This window comes from Manis pentadactyla, chromosome 11 (assembly GCF_030020395.1).
Source record: "Manis pentadactyla isolate mManPen7 chromosome 11, mManPen7.hap1, whole genome shotgun sequence".
Classification (NCBI taxonomy): Eukaryota; Metazoa; Chordata; class Mammalia; order Pholidota; family Manidae; genus Manis; species Manis pentadactyla.
The window spans coordinates 41,666,049-41,686,298 of record NC_080029.1 but is presented as its reverse complement, the minus strand read 5'-3'; positions in this window follow the sequence as shown (position 1 = coordinate 41,686,298).

Here is a 20,250-nt window from a genome sequence, read left to right as displayed (position 1 = left end):
CAACCATTATCCCAAAATCATTCTATAAATTCAATATGATTTTAATAAAAATCCAAGAGTATTCTTAAGGCTCACATCAAATCTTTTCCAAAATGTATATGGAAAAATAAGTCTATGGATAAAATCCTGCAATGACCTGTCTTATAATGAAAACCAGATCATCACTGCTTTTAAACCAAACCTATCTTAATAACCAATCTTTGGTTCCCATGTAATTCCTTGAGGATTTGCAACCACTTATGGTACCAATTACTATATAGACCAGCCTTCTTACTTGCCAACAAGAGAATCCCCTTTAATTACTTTAAGCAGAAAGGGGTTTATTAAAGGGTATGTGTAGTTCACAGAATCACTGGGAGGGCTGATGAAACACTAAGCTGAACATCCACATCTGTCTCCAATACCCCCTTCAGCTCAGCATCCCTACCCACGCTCATCCCCATTCTCAAAGACACAGCATGCTCCTACCTAATGTAACGTAACTACCCTCATACAGAATTACTCTTGACCTCCCCACAAAAGAATATATCAAAATCTCAATGTTGTTAAAACAGCAAGATACTACTTTATGCCCGTTATCAGAAAGTAGAAAGACATCAAATATTAATGAAAATGTGAGGAGACAAATTGTCCCACGTACTGCTGGTGAAGGAGCAAACTGGCCTGGCTGTCCCAGACAGCAAGAGTAGATCCCAAGTACTTAGTAAAATTGCATGTGTATATGTGGCCATGAAATCCTATTCCTGCATCCATACCCTAGAGAAATTCTTTTACAGATCCATGAAAGACGGTACAAAGATATTCAGCACAGTGTTGCTTGTTAGAGTGAAACCACCTAAGTGTTCTTAATGAGAGATGATAGAGAGGAAGGGAGTCACACTGTGAACTATTGTGCAGTAGTAAGAGACAATGCATCCGGTGCACACAGAGCAACAGAGGTAGATCTTAAAAGCATAATGTCCCAAAAGCAAGAAACAAAACAATATCTACACTGGAATGCACTAATGTAATCTAACACACACAAAATGTAGATTTATAAGTATCCATACCCATGGATACATACCAAGCACATTGGAGAAGGTAACTAATGTAGAGAATAGAAGTAGGCATAAGGAATCAAGAAGAGAAATACTTTTTAAATAATAGGCCTTGCATGGATGCATAATTATGTGCACCGCATTGACAAATAGGGTTAGTTCAACTCTGCACCTGAGGGGTTTTTTTTTAAGTGGGAATGTTCTGTAATTGTGGCATCACATTTCCCCAGTTAATTATAGCAATTAAAAATTCAAAACTCTCTCCAACAGTGCAGATGCATTTCACTTTCAAGCATAGTGCTGACTCACTTAGTTCAGTCTTACTTGTCTCTGAGCTGCTTATTTTCTTGATTCCATCTAGTTTTGGCAAAGGAAGGGGAGAGGTTAGAACAATCTTTCAAAACTTTCAAAATGGTTCTAATTGCTCTACATTTAGGCAGAGTTACTGGTTGCTTAATAGCCATTTAGAGCTCTTTTTGGAAAGCAGACAGCCATTCCAGGCTATAAAGGTAGTTTTATGGAAATGTTGCTTTTGACAGAAGGAAGACATTGGAGAATTTGTATGCTATTTTAGCTAGCTCTGTGATAGCAGTCACACAAATTACTTCATCCCATAGAGATCCCATGAACAGAAGGTTTTTCCATTTTAGTATTTCAAGGTAAAACATTATCTTTTCATTTTCTATATACCCCAGAGTATTAAGAAATGATGAATGTAAGCCATAATTTAAATAGCATTTCTAAGCCTTCCCTGATGGTCAGAGTTAAGAAAAAGAGAGGAAGAGAACTGTTTTGTTCTCAGTGACATTAAAATGCCTAGTCAGATTAAAAAAATATTGAATTGGCTTCCCTTTTTCAACTGTTGCAACCTGCAATCCCACTGCCTATTTCACCTCAACATGAGTTAGTGCTGCAGAACAAGAGAATGGCTCTTCCATAAGCCCGTGGAGTGCTACAGAACTGGAATTGGCTGGTGCAAAGAACTGGAATGAAATTAGAAGGTGAATGGACAGTAGATCTGTCATACGTTTTCCAGCTGTTTAACCTGGACTTCTGTTCCTTTCTTTGGCACTTTTACTTATGCACATGTAATACAGTGTGGAAGCAGATAGTATAAACAGCAAATATCTCTTGGGCCATTCAATTTGGCTTTATATTTTCAAGTATACTGTTGACTGCTGGTCACATTTCTATTCCTTTTGGGTGGTCTGATTTAGATGCAGAATATCATATGAACAGTGAACAGAATGGTACCTCAAGTGGCAGCTTCTACATTCAGGAATGCAGATTTAATTGCTCATGAAACTGAAGCTTGGAAAACCCAGCTTATCCCGGCTTCCTGAAAACTGATCTTTGTTATAGCATCTGCTAAGGTCTGGTGTGCATGGCCTCCCTTCACTACTGAGGAAAGATTGTCTTGTCAGAGCAGAGCAGTGTTTAGCAGCTGAAAATAGAATTCTGTCCTTTTTGAAAGAAAGAGTGCAAGATATGAGCTCATTGGCCATTAAAAATGTCCCTCCAGGTGATGAAAGAGATATCTAAAATGACTTCTAGCATAATTTCTTCAGGCATGAATACTATAAGAGATTAAAGAAAGGGTGCAATAAATTGAAATTCATAATTGAAGTTGAACTCCAACCTACGAAACCTTTGGGAACATTCCCTCACTGAAAGCTTTGTATCTCTTCCTTTGTATCTCTACATGGCCATGAGTAGCTGAAATTACTGGCAGATCTGGATAGTATTTGCTAAAAACATATTGGCACCCAGATTCCACCATTACTGACTAAACATGAAGCTAAAAATAAATGGGAGATGCTAGAGATATGAGTAAATCCACAGTCTCAGAAAATGGCAAGAGACTCTTTCAACTGTAATCTGCTTGTTGCACAAAGATAAAACCCAATATCAAAACTGTTGGGTGACAACCTGCTTTTTCTCTTCCAGACAGCAAATAACATACACTCATCAAATCCCTAAATATTTCTGTGTTCACATTTTCCAAATACTTGAGGCTGCTATTCTGAGATAGTGGGAACCAGCCCAATATGCCATCTTATCACTCTTAAATAATGAAACCCAGATTGCCACAATCAGCTAAAACCCGGACTCAGAGGTTGCCATTTGAGAATGTAGGATGTTGCTAAGGAGTGAAGTACAACTTCTATATCCAAGGCTTCAAAGTCAAGGCCAGTGTGTTAATGGCTGTGGAGATGTGAGATAATTATAAATATACAGGAATATATGTGAGCCAAACAGTTGAGGAGTGCTAAAACATTAAAGATACTCTGTGTTTAATTGAATTATCTTACTTTCCTAAAGTGAAAGAATATAAAAAATATTTGAAGGGAGTCCTCTCTAGACTCATCATGCTTCTCAAAACCAAGTTGATTTTACTCGCACTGATTTTGAGCATCCATCATTTCATTTCTAGTACCAATATGACAATTGCAAGACATTATGCTAATCTAGTGTGCCCTCAGTAATATTCTATCATCTGACTACTATGTGTTACTTTACTTTGCCCTCTTCCTTAGTGCTGAAAGTTGGGTGAATGAATTTGATGCCTGGAGTGCTGCGGTATGTTAGGAAGGCATACTGTCTGGGTGGACTAGGTCTCAGATCAGGTCAAGCTGTCAGGGCTATTAGTTTAGATGGCTTTCCAAGCATTGCAAGGATAGAGGCTGTAGGAAGGAGCCAAAGCCATAACTAGGAAATCGAAGGACATACAGTAAATTTGACAAGTGAGGTGCAGAAACTCACAGCATGATTATCCAGAAAATATGCATCCCAGAAAAACCAGACAAGATGGATGCAAATAGAGTTAACTTGTTTAGGAGTGGCGTGTTAGGTATGCAACAGGGCTTACTTTGATATGAAGCCTGGAGCCCAGTGGGTGTGACTGCTTAAAAGAGGCCCTGGAGAAGGGATGTGATGTGGCAACCCAAATTTAGGGGTGGTACGGCAAGAGTAGGGACCAAAGGATATATGCATATATAGGCTTAGCAAATTCTTAGGCACATACCATGCCTCCAGTGGCTACAGTTCCAAAGGAAAGAAACACAGCCACTGTGCCACATAAGCTTGATGAAGGCAGGCATGTCTGGTATGTTCCCTGAAGTATTAACAGGGCTCAGCATGGTGCCTGTTTGCTCACTGGCAATGTGGAGTCCATCATACGTACCTCTCTGGTTCCGAGGGCTGAATGAGGTAACGTAGCATGTGGGTATTCTGGTTGTCTATTGCTGCAGAACCACCAGCCCCAAACCTAATGGCCTGAAGAAACCACAAGAACTCTTTTGCTCACAGAGCTGCAGTTCAGTCAAGGCACAGGGGGAATAGCTCATTCCTGCTCCACTCAGCTTCCTTCAAGGGGGCCTAAAGCCAGGCCTGGACTCCCCTGAAGGCTTGCTCACTCATAGGTCTGGTGGTGATGCTGTTGTCAGTGGAGACTTTTGCTGGACACTTAGCCAAAACATGTCCACATGGCCTCTCCATGTGACCTGAGCTTCCTCACAGCATCATCCTTGGGCTCCAAGAGCGAACATCCCAAGATAGCCGGGTAGAACTCTTATACTTTCTTGGGAGTATGCAGTCATTTCCACCACATTCAGTTCATTTAGGCAGACATTTGCAAAGGTCAACTCAATTTCAAAAGAGAAGGGAAATACAGACTGCTGCTTGATGAGGAGCAGCATGTGGGACCAGGAATATTGCTGTAGACTTTTTAAAAAATACATTCTGCCATATTGGCATATAATGGGATATTGAATTTTGAAATAATTTTTATTTTAAGATGGGATGTTGGCTAGGTGTTACTAATCATTCTGTTTGTAGTTAAGATGCCTCTCCTCAAGTATGCTGTTATTTAATGATAGTGTGGCCTTTTGTAGCAAGAAATAAATTCTTTTTAGTGTGAGAAAGTCCTGGATTCTTGGACCATAGTCTGAATTTGTAGTAGAAATTTGAGAGTTAATTCATAATCACAGACTTTCATTCTGGAAAATTTATTTGAAATGAGAATTAAAATGAACAATATTATTAATATATTTTTAAGCAAAGGAAAAAAATAAGATTACTTGAATAGACATACATTTTGCTCAGGTGTGACGCCGGGGTATTTCTGTTAAAGCAGAGAGTGAAAGCAAGCAGTATGGTTACTGCAACCAAGAAAGTTTCCCTGGACACAGATTTTTTTTTTAATCCACATTAGACTTCTGGATTTCCTAAGCAGAATAAAGTAAAATTCTCTCCAGTCTTGAGGTACAGGAAGGCTCTGTGACTGTAGTATTTGGACAGCTGGAACTCCCTCTCAACCTCCTGGAAGAGAAGGGATTCTGACTTCTAGTCTCTGGAAGTATTGCGTTTCCTCCTGCTCCATGATTGAGAAAGGTGCGAGGAGAGACTGTGTCAGTCCTTTAAAAGTTAGAAGGGCCACAAGGAAGAACTGCTGGATTTGGAGATGGTACAAATGAAATAACTTGGGATTAAAAAATAAAATTCTGTGTGTGTTTCTGAAGTGGGAGAAAATGCCTCAGGTCTTTGTTTCGTTGGCAACTTAGGGCATGTTTCTAAGCTTGCATTCATTTACTCATTCATTCATATTGTAAGTATTTATGAAAGCCAGCTTTATGCTGGGTACCAAACTACATGCTGAAAGCAGGAAGATGGACAGAAGAAAAAAGGCACTTGTCCTCACAGGACAATTGTAGGAGAATTCTGTTAGTTCTGCCATTTAGAGTAGCCCCAGGGTGGCCCACGCTGGGATTGGAGCTGGGCAGAATTAGGATCACTGGGTTGGTTAGAACATGCAGCCATGAGTAATGGCTGAGATGGGGACCTACAGCCTCAGAGGAGGCCAGTACATAGAGGTGAAATTCCATGTCCACGTGGTCTGTGTCCAGAGACCGCCAGGGATTAGAGTCTGAACTTGCAATTGCACCCCATCTTAGGGCCTAAAATGGGTAGGTGTGACCACGTTCCAGAATGTGCAGGACATGACAGCTACTCACAGTGAGTGAGATACTCAGGCTATGGCAGAGAAACAACACTCCATCTGCCAAAAAGAGGAGGAGAGAAAGAGAGGTGGACACTGTACCCTGGAGTTGGGATCTTCTCTATCCCTTACAAGCCCATTCTTATCCAAAGCAGGGTGGAACACTTCTGTGGTCCCAAAGCCATGTGATACCAGAGCCGCCTGAGTCTCACTGTGGCGTGTCTTCTCTACAGTGGAGAATAGACTTCAGAGGGGATCAGATGGAACAGATGGCTTTTACGGAATCTCCAGAGAGATGAAGGTGCCCCTATACCTCATTCCAAAGTTTATTTTTTCTGTAGAATTACTATGTGAAGAGACCATGGGAATACCAAAAATGAGCCAAAAAGGGCACCAAAAATGTATTTATTTCATCAAGGTCCTTGATAAACTATGTCATGGTATCCTGTAGAAGAAACTGGATAATCAAGTAGCAAGAATACTGATAAATTAATCGATACTAATATGCACTGTTTTTCTCAGCTTTGAGTAACATGTAGACCCCCTTCATAAATATATACACACTCATAGGATTTCCCAATACTGATTCAAATTTTCTATAATAGTATTATTCACATAGGAACCTAAACCTAGAAATATACTCTTTACACCTGCAGGCCTTATTCAACAATAAATATTTTAAAATAAAAATGAATGCGCAGCAAATAAAAGCACAGTATAAGTTAATAGTACTTAACATGACAGATAATGTGTTTGCTGACACTAAATCACTGATGCTGAATTTAATTTTAAAATGATGAGGCTTCATGCCAGCTTCTATAATTTTCAGCATTTTGGCTTTACTATAGCCAAGGGAGAAAAGGCTTATTTGCATAAATACGCTGCACAAAATGAAATTTAAAACCCAAGGACTTGTTTGGTAGAACAAGTTAGTCAAACCTTATAATTTATCAAACTTCTTTCAGCAAGAAGTTCTTACATGCCAATTTTAATTAATTACTAAACATTAGGCATTACGGTTAGTATATTTAGGGAATTGAAATCTGCATTAAATGAGAATTTAATCTATTTTTGGAAATAGGATTTCTTTTTACTTGTTATAACACTTCCTGCTAAATTGGTATTCTAGAAGAAAAGTTAAATACTATTTTCAAAACTGAGTATTCAGTCAACAACCAGCATTTATCGAGCATATTTCTCAAGCTACTATGTGCTCTGTGAATGCAGGTCTCTCATTACATTTCTCCATTTGAACTGCCAGAAACCTTCCTTTGTGTGGGATGCTATGAAATTATTTGGCTTTCACATGGCATGAACACAGTGAAGGGGCCAATGCAAGCTTGAACACTAAAATGAAGTAGCAATATTCAGTGTTAAGACAATTGCCAGATGATGAAGAATAGGTTCATATTATTTTTTAAAGATCATTTAGTGTAAATCCACATTTAAAATTCTGATTTCAAATTCATGCCTCATAGTAGACTCTTTTGAGCAATTCTTAGCTTGATAATGCTTCGTACTGCTCAACAAATAATATTATCCTATTATTTTTGTTTCTGTTTATTTATTTAAAAAACTTGGATGACAACATAGCCATAAGAAAAGGGGTTGGTACCAGTGCAAGGATTCAGAGTCATTTTTTCAATCTTGTGTTGATGGAAAGCATAGCCAGTTCATCTCAGATATGTCTGTACTTGAGGTTTCCTATCCACAAATGAGATTGAAACCTGGAATTGCTGGGAGGACCATATGAGTTTAAAATTCAGTAGATGTGTATAATGTAAAAGCCCCAAGGTAAGTCATTTGACATTATATTCCAGTGCCCTCAAAATCAAATAATGCTGCACACATACATATTCTTTTAATAGACGTGAGCCAATTCGGATAAAATACATTTCTCAACAATATAAAAAACCTACTTAGGAATAGAACATCAGGTCCTTGCCCATGGACAACTTTTTGATTATTCTACCATACTGTAGTGATTATTCTCAGATGAGACTTTCTGAAGCTGAGCAAATATTCAGAGAAGGGATTCATTGCCTAGAATTCATGGATAATCTTCAGGGAATGTAAGTTGCTGAAATGTTTCCAACATTTGGTGTGTGTGTATGTGTGTGCAAGCATGCACATACTTGTGCACACACATCTGAGGAGAAGGGTTTATATTTCATCAGATTCACGAAGGTGTATAAGAAACCAAATTTGTATTAACTGCTGTTTGGGAATGAAACTCTTAATATTTGTACCACTTGGGAATTAACATATCACTTTTACCTGAAACTTGGCTGTTTTTATGGACTCATTTTTCTGGGAATGGTTTCTAGGATGCTACAGCATTAGTCCTTAACATATTGTGATGCAAAGTGTAATCAATTTAATAAGGGCAGTTACATCCTTCTTTATGTGATCAACAACAAATTGGAACTAGAGATTAATCAGTGGTACATATTGCATTGGATTGATGTCATTGGACTGTGTTACTTGATTTGGAATTATAGTATTAACTGTCCCCAAATAGGTGGTGCTCTTAAACATGAGCTTGATCTTTATAGATGAAACTCACTGAAGTTACAGAGCACCTTTATAGTTAAGTGGATGTGAGTCAGTATTTATCTGGGGACTAAGCAGATTTAGCCTGGTTATAACCTTATTAGATTAAGCATATATAGTGAGATCACAGACCGTAAGTGTACAGTTCAGCTTTGACAAATGCTTATACCTAGATAATCCATACCCCTGTTGATATACAGAACACTACTATTACTATTATTACTGTAGGAAGTTCCCTTGTTCCCCTTCTCAGGCATTCTCTCTAGAGACTGATTTGGTTTCTCTTGTAATGGCTTCAAGTATTTTAGAGTTTATCCTAGTTTTTAATTCAGAAAACCAATTGTCAGATTGGCAAAGACCAATGTTTTCAACCTGTGTTTTCTTAGAGTCTTAAAGATCCTAGAAGTTGGCTTGGGAGTCACTGCCAGAAGATTGGATGGAGGTCTGAAGGAGGACCTCAGAGAGCTCTAGACACTTTCTCATTTCCTAGTTCAACTAGAGCAGTTTCCCTTTGAACCTTTTTATAAATTGGAATTCCTTATGGAGATTGCTTTTTAAAAAGGTTCTGCTTCTTTAAAAAAATTACCTGGCATAGGCTCCTGTGACAAAAATAACTGCAGTGTTTAAACTAATCCATTATAGATTCTAACTCTTAAAATGACAGTTAAGACCCAAGGGAGTGAGCAAATGTCAGCATTCGTGCAGATTAAAGGCTGACAAACAAGGTGGCCCCTAGCAGCACCAGGACCCGGGAGAGCAGCTCCCTGGTGAGGGCAGCCTTTCTTGAGAGTGCTTTTCAAGATACAGAGGTATTTGTTAACTCCAAGATGATGCTCTTGCATTTTAGGCCATGCTTTCTCTAGTAAGATGGCCATTTTGTCGGTTTCTGGTCAATCTTGTACCTTAAAAATCAGCTGGACTCAGAGACTGGCCAGAGTCACTTGTGACAACATCTAACTAAGCATTGTCCTATTTTCTGCCTAAAATCGAAAACATTGCTTTATGAATTGCAACCTAATGTCTATTTGTGCTTGGGGGTTTTGCTTTAATGGAAGAAATCATCAGCTGTGCATACTACAACTGGTGTATTTTTATGATAAGTAAAAGGGGAAACTATCTTTAGAATAAAATTTATTTTTATGAATTATTGGATCCTGGTTGCTTAATTTTTATAAAGGGTCTGTTAAAGAAGAATCTTCTTTGGTTGGCTGTTTTGCTGTTGTTTTCCTTTTAATTTTATTCTAAAAAAAACATAGGAAAATACATATTCAACTGGATGGCAGAGAGGGACAAAAACATAGGAAAAAGTGTCCTGGGAAAAGGCACCCCCCCAGAATGGTAGACCCAGAAATACCTATAAAAAACACTCAGTGAATAGGCCAAGCTTTGCTAACAGAGGTGCCCAGGCTGATCATCTGGCTGATGAGGGCCATATTTCAGGTAAGGATTAAGAGTATCATTTTTGAACAAATGATCACTTAACCAAGTGCATCATTACTAAGAATGTCCATTCATATCAAAGAGGAAGCAAGCATTTAGTCACGCACAGGAGAACCAATGCCTGAAAGGAGATAGAATTTAGCAGAGGATAACATTACAGTGTCAGGGTCCAAATGGAGCCATGAATCTGGATAAGTCATTGAAGGGCTGAATTCTTTTAGATACTGTAGATGAGAGTAAGAAGGAGGCTCAGCAGCAGAGAAAGCAGATAACAAAGGGTGAAAGAAGGCAGCGGGCCACAAGGCCATCAGGTTGTCAGGACCCTGAACAGCCACGGGAGGGCAGCACAAACATCCCTGATGTAAGTTCCTGAGCATCCTTTAATGAAATGTTGTTAAAGATATAAATTTGTCACAGAATACAGACTTCAAACTGCAAAAGATTAGTAAAATATCTCTTAATGACTCATATAATTTAGTCCAAAATAACTTTTATATTCAATTTAAAGTTTCAAAGGATTAAGTAGAAAGAGTGGGTCTGGTGAAAGGATTTTCTGAGTAGAGAAAAAAAATCTTCTTTTATTACTTTGTCTTTGTCTGCCATGAGGGGTAGAGAGTTCTAGTACTAATGACTAAGAATTGAGGATAGATCTCGCGGTCTTTCTTTGAAGTGGTAGCAAGAAGGCAGCTAAAGATATACTAACATTTTCAATCAGAACATAGGAAGAATGAAGGTATATCCAAAGAAATTGACAGTTGATGAAACTACTTAATTGCCTAATTTCATACCTGGGGTCTTTAATGAGGCTCCCTCCAGAAAGGACTCCCTTATCTATTCTTTGTGTTCTTTTGAGTTTTCAAAAATTTTACGGAGGAAAAAGCCTAGATTCTTGTTTAAATCACATTTCTCTTCACAAAAGGAAAATGAGAATCCATAACTGGAAAAGAAAACACATTCTAGTAGGTCATATGAGTGGCCCCTGGATAGATATGTTGTTATGTTAGTAGCTAATTTTGACCTGTGAACAGACTGGATTATTTCAATTTAAGGACAGGAAGCTCGACTTTGGAGAAAATGGGTGAGTTTACCCTATAATGTTGGGAGGGTGACTGGAAGACTATCTGAAGTGGAAAATACTTATTTTATTCATGGAATGTATTCTTAATATTGTCTCTTGAGACCTGAATTCCTTGCTCTTTAATCTTTATAAAACTCTGATAAAGTATCAAAAACAAATAGACATTAACCAGGAATTCCTTTTCTAGGAAAAGATTCCAAAAAATAATCAGAGGCAAAAAGTGATTTATGTCCAGTGATATTTTAAGTCATTGGAGTTTTGTTTATATTTGAGAAGACTGAAAATAACCCCAAAATTTCATAATAATAATGAGCCTTTGTGGAGTGCTAACTTTGTGCCAGATCCTGTTTTAAGCCCTCATATTATTTGTTTCTTGCAATAAGCCTAGGAGGTAGATGTTATTATTATACATATTTTAGCTTTGGAGGAAACTAAGGCTCTAAAATGTTAACCAACTTGCCAAGCTCACATATCTATTAAAAGGGGAGTTGATATTTTTACTCCAGAACCCATAGTTTTAACATTATATTACATAGATTCTTCTACGTAATGGAATGATTAACTACATTTTGGTACATCCTCATGATAGGATATTTTCCAACCTTTCAACATCATGCTTTCAAAGAAAAGTAATAATGCAAAATTTAAAAAAGCATGTTAAGTGAATAAGCAGGATACAAAATTATGCATGCATTGTGATCTCAATTGTATAAGATTAAAAAGAAATATACTGACATGTTAGCTGAACATATTTCCGGATGGTAGGTTGGAATTTTCTTCTTTTAGTCTTCTGGCATTTTTCAGTTCTTTATAGGAACATACTTCTATAATTATGAAGAAAGTTGTTGTGTAGCATGTATATGGTGAGGACGAAATTTACATTTTATTCTGTAAGGAAATTTAATGTGATGATCTGGCTGAAGAAGGGCCATATTTCACGTAAGGATTAAGAATATCATTTTTAAACAAATGATCAGTTAACCAAGTGCATCATTACTAAGAATGTCCATTCATATCAAAAAGGAAGCGAGCGTTTAGTCACACATGGGAGAACCAATGCCAGCTGACAGTTGCTTAGAAATCTGTAGGCAAATCTGCATAGACAGCCTAAATATTTGGTGGGAGATGAAGAACAAGAATACGACTCTTTCTATCAATGAGTCATAACTACTGAAACCTGTTGGGGAGAACTGTGGTGGCTTTAATTAAGTAGCAGTGAAATACAGTTGAGGTCTGCAAGGGAACATCACCATCAGGGCGAAAAGAGAAGAGTCGGTGAGGTGACTCCTGCAGCAGTGGACCTTTGCATTGGGACAGTATGGTCCAGTTAGGATGCTTTGGGCTGTGAGTAGCACAATACCCAACTAAAACTGGCTCAAGTAATAAGACTATTTATTATTTCTCATAAGAAGTTCAAAGGCAATTGGTTCCAGTTTGGTTCAGCAACCCAAAGCAATGATGGACTTTGGTACTTTCCGATCTTTCCCCTTAGCATCCTCAGTTTGTGGACAATATCTCCCCTCATTGTCTCATGATAGCTGCAGTGGTTCCAGGCACCAAATGAGACATAATCACATTCAACGGCGTATATGGAAAGCTGTTTTTCCCAACATCCATTTCTTCTTATTGCTATACTTCCCATTAGTCCCATGGGTCAGGAAAGCATACCAGCAAAAGAGTAGGGAACAGGCAATGGCCATTGGGTAGGCAATAAACATTGTCTGCACAAATTCTTCTCAGCGATGTAGTAGGCAGTAGAACTTGACTGGTCCTTCAGGTGACATAGCTGTGTATTCCAAGACCTGTAGCATCGTAAGTTGGGAGCCTCCAGCAGATTTGGTGTGGAACACTATGGATGATTGTAGCAATGAATCAGGGTGAGGGTTGGTAACTGACCTCTTGGATGATATAAAGCATTCCTGACACATTTAGGTATCATAGGAGGGAGGCTCAGTGGGAATCAAGTGGTTTAATGGAAACATTGTTTTTAAATGTGACCATGGAAAGAGGTAAAATGGAATGTGGTGATTGCATTTGTATAAAGTAGATAGATAGACTTATCTAAGAGGGTATATTAAAATGATGCAGTAAAATATTTTAAATGAGAAAATATAAAGTAAAATAAATATAATAGGTGAATATGCAATAAAAGCTAGGAGATGGAGGAAAAAAATAAACAGGATAGAACAATACCAGTAGTTACATAGGTGAAGAACAAAAGGAAATAATAGAACAACAAAAAGATTAAATATAGTGACATAACAAATACGTTAAATGCACACACTCTAAACAATAATTTTTTAAAAATTGAAGAAACAGCTTCTGAAAGCTTGGGGTTTATATGACTTTGGTTTGCAGCTCTTCTGGTTGTGATAGTTGTAGAAGGTCATTTTCTCAAACTTGTCACATAATTCTGAATGTAAGAAAGGGGGTCTCTACAGCCTCATGCTGAAGGTAGGTATCTCTAGACTCTTTTTTGAATCTTCTGTTACAGAAACTGCCAACTGAGTTCAGCTCAGCTCCAGCTGTTCTTCCTTCCTGGCCCTAGCAGACGTGTAAAGGCTGCTGCTTTATTCTTGCTCAGACAGACCAACAAGTCCACATTTTGTTCTTGCTGTCTTAATTATGGCATCATTTTTCAAGAGAAATGCATAATTGACTGAATCATGTGCAAATCACACCCATGCCTGAGGAATCCTAACTGGGTATCCACAGGGCAGCTGCCCAATTTGCAAGCACAGCATCTAAAAATAAATCTAGCGTAACGGTACTAGTCAAATTCCCAAATGATTAAGACTGACTGCTCCCTGTCTGCTTTCTAGGAGCCAGCAGCACCCTGTAAACCCTTTAGGCTTGGAAATTCTGCTTTGTTTTTACCTTTTACGTCTTCAGTCTCCCCTTATCAGTCACTTGCAAGAACTGCCATTTCTTCCCAGTAAATGCCACTAGTCCTGCTGAGTGCATGCCACTCTCTGTTTGAGTCCTGAGCTAGAGAATGAGGAATTATAGTGAGTCTCAATAATGGCTATTTTCTCAACTCCTACCCTTGAAACATACAGAAACTTGTAACCCTTTACATACACATTAAGTGAAAGTAATATTTTGTTACAAGATATATGTTAATTTTAAAAGTTAAGCATGAAGAAAAATTAAAACCATTTCAATGTTATTTGAAATGACAAATTCTGTTAACGTATTGCAATAGGTCCTTTGGTTTTGTGTTTTTGTGTGTGGGTGCATGCTTTTATTCATTCAACATTCAATAGGTATTCATTGTACACAGGACAAGCCCTAAGAACTAGATATAATGAATATAGCACTGAAAATAGTCTCTCCTTTCATGGAGATTATAAAAAATTCAATCACTCCACACCTGTAATTTTAAAACTTGCATTGTATCAATTTAAAATAAAGATGGTGTATATTTTCATGCTAAATGCAGATCTATGCAGTCATTTGAAATGACTGTTTCATAGTTCAGTGTTTGCTCCATCATTTTTTTACCCAATTCTGTAATTATAAACAGATAGTTTCCATTGTCTTTTTCTATTATTGTATAAAAACCTTTTTGGAGGAACTTTGCACATTGGCACATAAGTAAATGGGCACATTTCTTCAATTACATCCATAAAATGTCATACCCCAGTGTTTGGGGCCCTAGATCATAGGCCTCTTTCCAAGTCAATAGTTCTGTTTTATCATTATCTTAATTCTTTCTTAGAATGAATAGTCAATTTTTGAAAAGCAGTTCCCTATTGATTATTATGAAAAATGAAGCAATATTCTTGTGCATGTACTAAGGCACATTATATGAGTATTCATTTCTTGTTTAACTGAGCTTTAAAATTGAAATACATGTTTAGTATAAAAATAAGTAGAAAGTGTACTAAATGAAAAGTGTGAGCTGCATCCTATCTTTTCTCCCTACTCCCAGCTCAACTCCTTAGAGGTAAATCACACACATTCTTTGTGCATTGATTTCTTTTAGGAATTTCCTCCATGAGCCTCTTTGTGCTACATGATCTCTTTGATCACACAGCATCCATACTCTCCCTCCTTTAAAACTGAACCCTGAGTTTTAGGAGTACCCACCCTCCTCCCCAAAATCTGCTCCATCTACTCTGGCTGCCTTGTTGTTCTACACACAGGTAGAATGAATTAAAAATATTCCAGCTTCAGGGCCTTTGCACTTACCACTGCCCTTGCCTGGAAAGCTTATCCCCAGATTCCCAGAGCTCTCCTCCTTCATCTTTAGGTCTTTGCCCAACTTACATCCTGTCAGTGAGTCATTCCCTAGTTGCTCCATTTAAGATGGCAGCCTCCAGCCCCACAACAAATCTCCCTTCTTGGTTCTGCCCTCCTTCAGGGCATTCTTCATCACCTGACATTCTGGTCTTACCCATTCATGTGTTTATTACTTGAGACCCCCACACCACTAGGATGTAAACTCCAAGAAGGCAGGAATTTTTGTCTATTTTTGTCCACTGCGGTATCCTCAGTGTCAGAACAGATTAATAGCTGCTCAATTAATATGCATTTAATAAATGAATGAATAGTAGTAAAGGGCACACATTCATTTGGGGTTAATTTGAATCTCAGCTCATTGAAGTCTCACTATACCAGCTGTGTGATCTTGGACAAATTGCTTAATTTGGGTATCGATTCTTCATCTGTAAAACAGAAGAATTACAATTTATTACTTTAAATGGTGTTACGATGATTCAGAGAGGTTCCATCATGGTAAGTGGTTAGAACAGTCCCTGGCACATAGCAAGCACCCAACAAAGCTTCCTTTTCTTGTTCTTGTTCTTGTAATTTTTCATTTGTTCTTCCTTCCCCTCCTCCGCTCCCTTCCTCCCTTCTCCTCTTTCTCCGCTTACTACTCATCTTGTAGCTGCTTTAAAGTAAAAACACAACCTTGTTAGTTTTCTTTCCTAGACTTCCAACTTGTTGTTTGGCCCACAAAGTATCCAGGAGCTTCCATCTGCAACAAGCTGGGCCACCTCAGCCTTCAGTGTGCCCTTGTGTCACAGTGGAGGTGACACTGCCAGGCCAGCAGTGACCTGGCACAGAGCCACTGTGTGCATACAGGGCACTGTAGCCCCTTCTGCCCCATTTGGGACAACTGCAGGGTGGGGCCCAGTTCAGGGTCACTCATGATCACAAAAACCTGGAATCTGGGACAGCTCCAACACTTCCCTGCATGTTTCATGGCCACATTCTTGGTTCACTCAAAATAGCTGCCTCAGTCCTTGTTCACCGCAGCCAGTGATCAGTTAGTGAAAGAAGAATCCCACTTGGATTCTTGGCATTCAAGAGAGAAAGAATGACACATTCATGTTTCTCACAGATTATTCCCCAGAATTTCTGGCCAAGACTTGGACTCCAAGCTTGTTCATTACCACATTTTCCAATCATTAGTATTTAGTATCAACAATTAGTATTTACTATCAACAAATAATAAAATTAAAAAAAAATCAGCACTAGAGGAAAGTCACCATAAAATGTGCTGTGAGAATTCTTTCTGCCTAAAGACAATTGCTGTTAACTAATCACAAAGTCATAAAAGCTATTTATTGAGAATTTATCTTGTGTCAGGTAGTCTACACAGAAATACAAATCAAAAATGGTAACAATGTAATGAAATCTACATTATAGATAAGAAAACAGAGATTCGGAGAAGTTAGCTATCCAAGTTCACAACCTAGACAGTGACTGAGCCAGGACTAAAACCCAGTGCTGCCAAACTCTGAAGCCTATGACTTTTGCAATAGTTTATATCATCTCTGATATTGTAATCTAAAGGGGAAAATGCAAAGTTTGCCCGTAATGCAAGTGGTGTGGAAATTATTCACTTGCATCCAAGAAGCATTTACTGGGGATATAAAGCCCTGTCAGGTGTTTAAAGGAGGTATAGGAACTTGAATAACGTAAAATCTATCTATACCTTCTCTAGGGGATTGTACATGAATATAGTACAAATAAACGCTATAACTAAATTAATGGCAGAGAACATTGTGTTTAACTAGAGAGGATCAGAGAGAGGATCACAGATGATATTAGGTATTCAGATGGAAGGCTGAGGAGCATTTTCACAAGTGAGGGGTGGGAAGAACACAGTTCAGGCCCCGACAGTATTGAACATGAGTCTACAGAGATAAGAGCAGAAGCGAGTAGTCTGAGGGGCAAATATAAAGAGGTTCCCTAACCACAGGATGGAAGCCACATCATTGTCAGGAAGGGGATCAGTGGGGGACTGATAGATCAGGAAGACTTTGCCAAATGAGATCACAGCTGAAGTGTAGCAGGTTAGAAGGGTGTGGACGCAGAGTGACAGTCATAGATGAGGTGATGGCCTACTGGAGGGGCGTGGTTATAATGGGGACATGACTGTACATACTACCAGCCATCCCCAAGGTTCCAGACAGAACTGTGGAGTGGTGATAGGATCATTTAAACAGGTTCAAAATGTCCTTTTCAAGCCAACTAATCTATAATTTTATGTTGCAAAACTTTCATTCTATCAGTAGGATTACTCTGAAATTGCTTCACTAGTTTTGGGGCCTGGTCTTTAGTGACAGGGACGGTAAAGGGGCAGCCTTGGCCTGGTGGTATGACTGGAGAATGGATCCCTGAAGGTTGGAGTATATTTTTTTTCTTTTTTTCTGAGATACAATTGACACACAACATTGTTTTTGTTTTCAGAGTACAACACATTGACTTGATTATTTGCTGTTCACAGTGTTTTATTGAAGCCAAGAATTCTTAAGAAAGGCTCTATGGAGGTTTAACTCAGGTATCTTTTTTTTTTTTTTAGTCACAGTATTTATTGTTACTTTGAACACAGAAATACAAGATATTTGAAGTGTATTATTATTATGGTAGAAATTGAAGTAGAACCGTTGCATAGGCAAGACTGTATTATTCCATTGTTATTCTGAATTATTTAAGTGTAGTATGAGTAAATTTATTATTTGACACTGGAAATGCATGTTGATAACTATGCCATGTTGTACAATTTTTATTACGGGGCATTTTAAATATTTTAAGTATATTAGCTTTAACATGTTCTTGTTATTGTAACTATTATAGTTTTGAATATCATATACAAAATACATAAACTTGCGCTTTTGTTTTAAAAATCCTACTGGGAAAGAAAGTCTAGCCAAGTGGTGAGGGTCAGTGCTAAGATTTGCCCTGTTCTCTAATGTGGAACTGGATGTGAGGAGGTGATTCAAGTAGAGAGCGCTGCTCCTTCAAAGTTAAGAGCATCTGCCTAAGTGCATTGTCAGAGTCGTATAAACACAAGGGGCTCTCCTGGTTTAATATTAAATCTGGCCTCAGCAAGATGTCTCCTTCATCTTGCCAGCAACTATGCTGTTCCCTTCTGCCTCCTGCTTGCAGGGCAGAGGGGCAGAGGAACTCGGGGGCAGGATAGATGCTCCGCCCCTCCTGATACTCCTAGTACCCCTATAGGCACTACCACTCCTCTGATTACTGGCTAAGACTTGTTGGCCATTTCGTATTTGCTAGGCCTTGTTTAAGGCTTAGATATATTAACTCAGCTAATCTTTATAACAACACTGTCAGGGAGCTATTATCATCTCCATTTTATAGACAAAGAATCTGAAACACAGCAAGGGTATGTAACTGGTAGAGCGCAAATGGTCTAACTTATTATTTTGTCAGACAATAAAAGCATGAACATTGTACTCTCTTAAAAATATTCACAGAACATACTCCAAAGTGTAACTCCATAATTAACTTTCTTCTAAGGAAATTGACTGAATAACTGAGCCATTTTGCTAACTTTGACTCTGAAATACTTCCCTATCTCCAAAAAAAGTGCAATTTATTGTTTTTTTTTTTAAATAAGGAAACTTATAGTTAGTAGCAAAATGAAGTTATGTTTCTGCCTCCATGACTGTTTAGGATTGGTTTCTTTCATATAGTTATTTAAAGGTAGGTTAATAAGTGAGAGCAAGTTCACATTCCATATCTGGGAATTTGGTTTAGCTTTTTGTACTGGGTCTCTTGAGAGGACATTAAATTTTGCATTAAAGTGATTTGAATTCTCTGGCCCTCCTCCCAAGATATAAGAAGATAAACACCAAAGTCCAGAAGGGCATGTTATTTCTCGCCTACATATTGTACCTTGTGCTTGAAGCAATGATATTTCAAGCCTTGGAGAAAGACTTTGAGGTACAGCAGCAACAGACGGCACTTAATACTAAAACTGATTTTCTGAAAAATCATTCTAATATGACTCAAGAAGATGCTGGACTCTTTTAGCAAGTAGGAGATGAAGATATGACTATTTTTAGTCCTAAGACAGCTGTCTATGCAAAGAAGCCAGTTAAAGTGAAAAATCTATGAAATAACTTCCTCCACTGAGACTAAATATAGTTTACTAAAACAGGACATTTCATTTTAGCTATGGTCTAGACTGGGAGGGCCTAGAGTGGGAATAAGGAAATCATGCAGACTGGGAAGAAAAAAGAAGGCAATGGATGATAAGATGGGAGGAGGTAAAAGTCAGAGAAGGGACAAATTATAACCCAGTCACTACATGAGTATAAAAACTCAAAATATTCTGGTTGAAATTATCCTTTTCATTACTCCATATGAAGTTCAGAACAGATGATCTGAAAAGAGATAAGAATTTGGCAGTATATATGGCTTATCTCCTTTCCACTTTTTCTAGAGATTGTCATGCTCTAAATTCTAGACACATTTTTCTTAAATTTTTCCTTTTATCTTTTGTGGAAGAGAAAAATTTATCTTAAAGTACTTTACTCTTTTCCTTTAGGATTTGTACAATTTATGACAGTCTTTTCCAACTTTGATATCATAAAGGCATTTTCTTAAATTTTCTTCTAAAAGTTTTTAAATTTTGTTTTTTTACATTTAAATTGTCAGTCCAGCTGGATTTATGTGTGTTTATTTGTGTGCATGTATGTGTACATGTAAAGTAAGGTCTAATTTAAATATTTTTACATATAAAGAGATCATTGTTTCAGAACAATTGATTAATTCCTTATTTCCACATTCATTTTAATGTCTCTATCATATTCTTATATGTACATAAATTTGTTTCTGGATTTTGATTCTGTTCCATTTTGTTTAAACTATAATAGCCTTGCAAT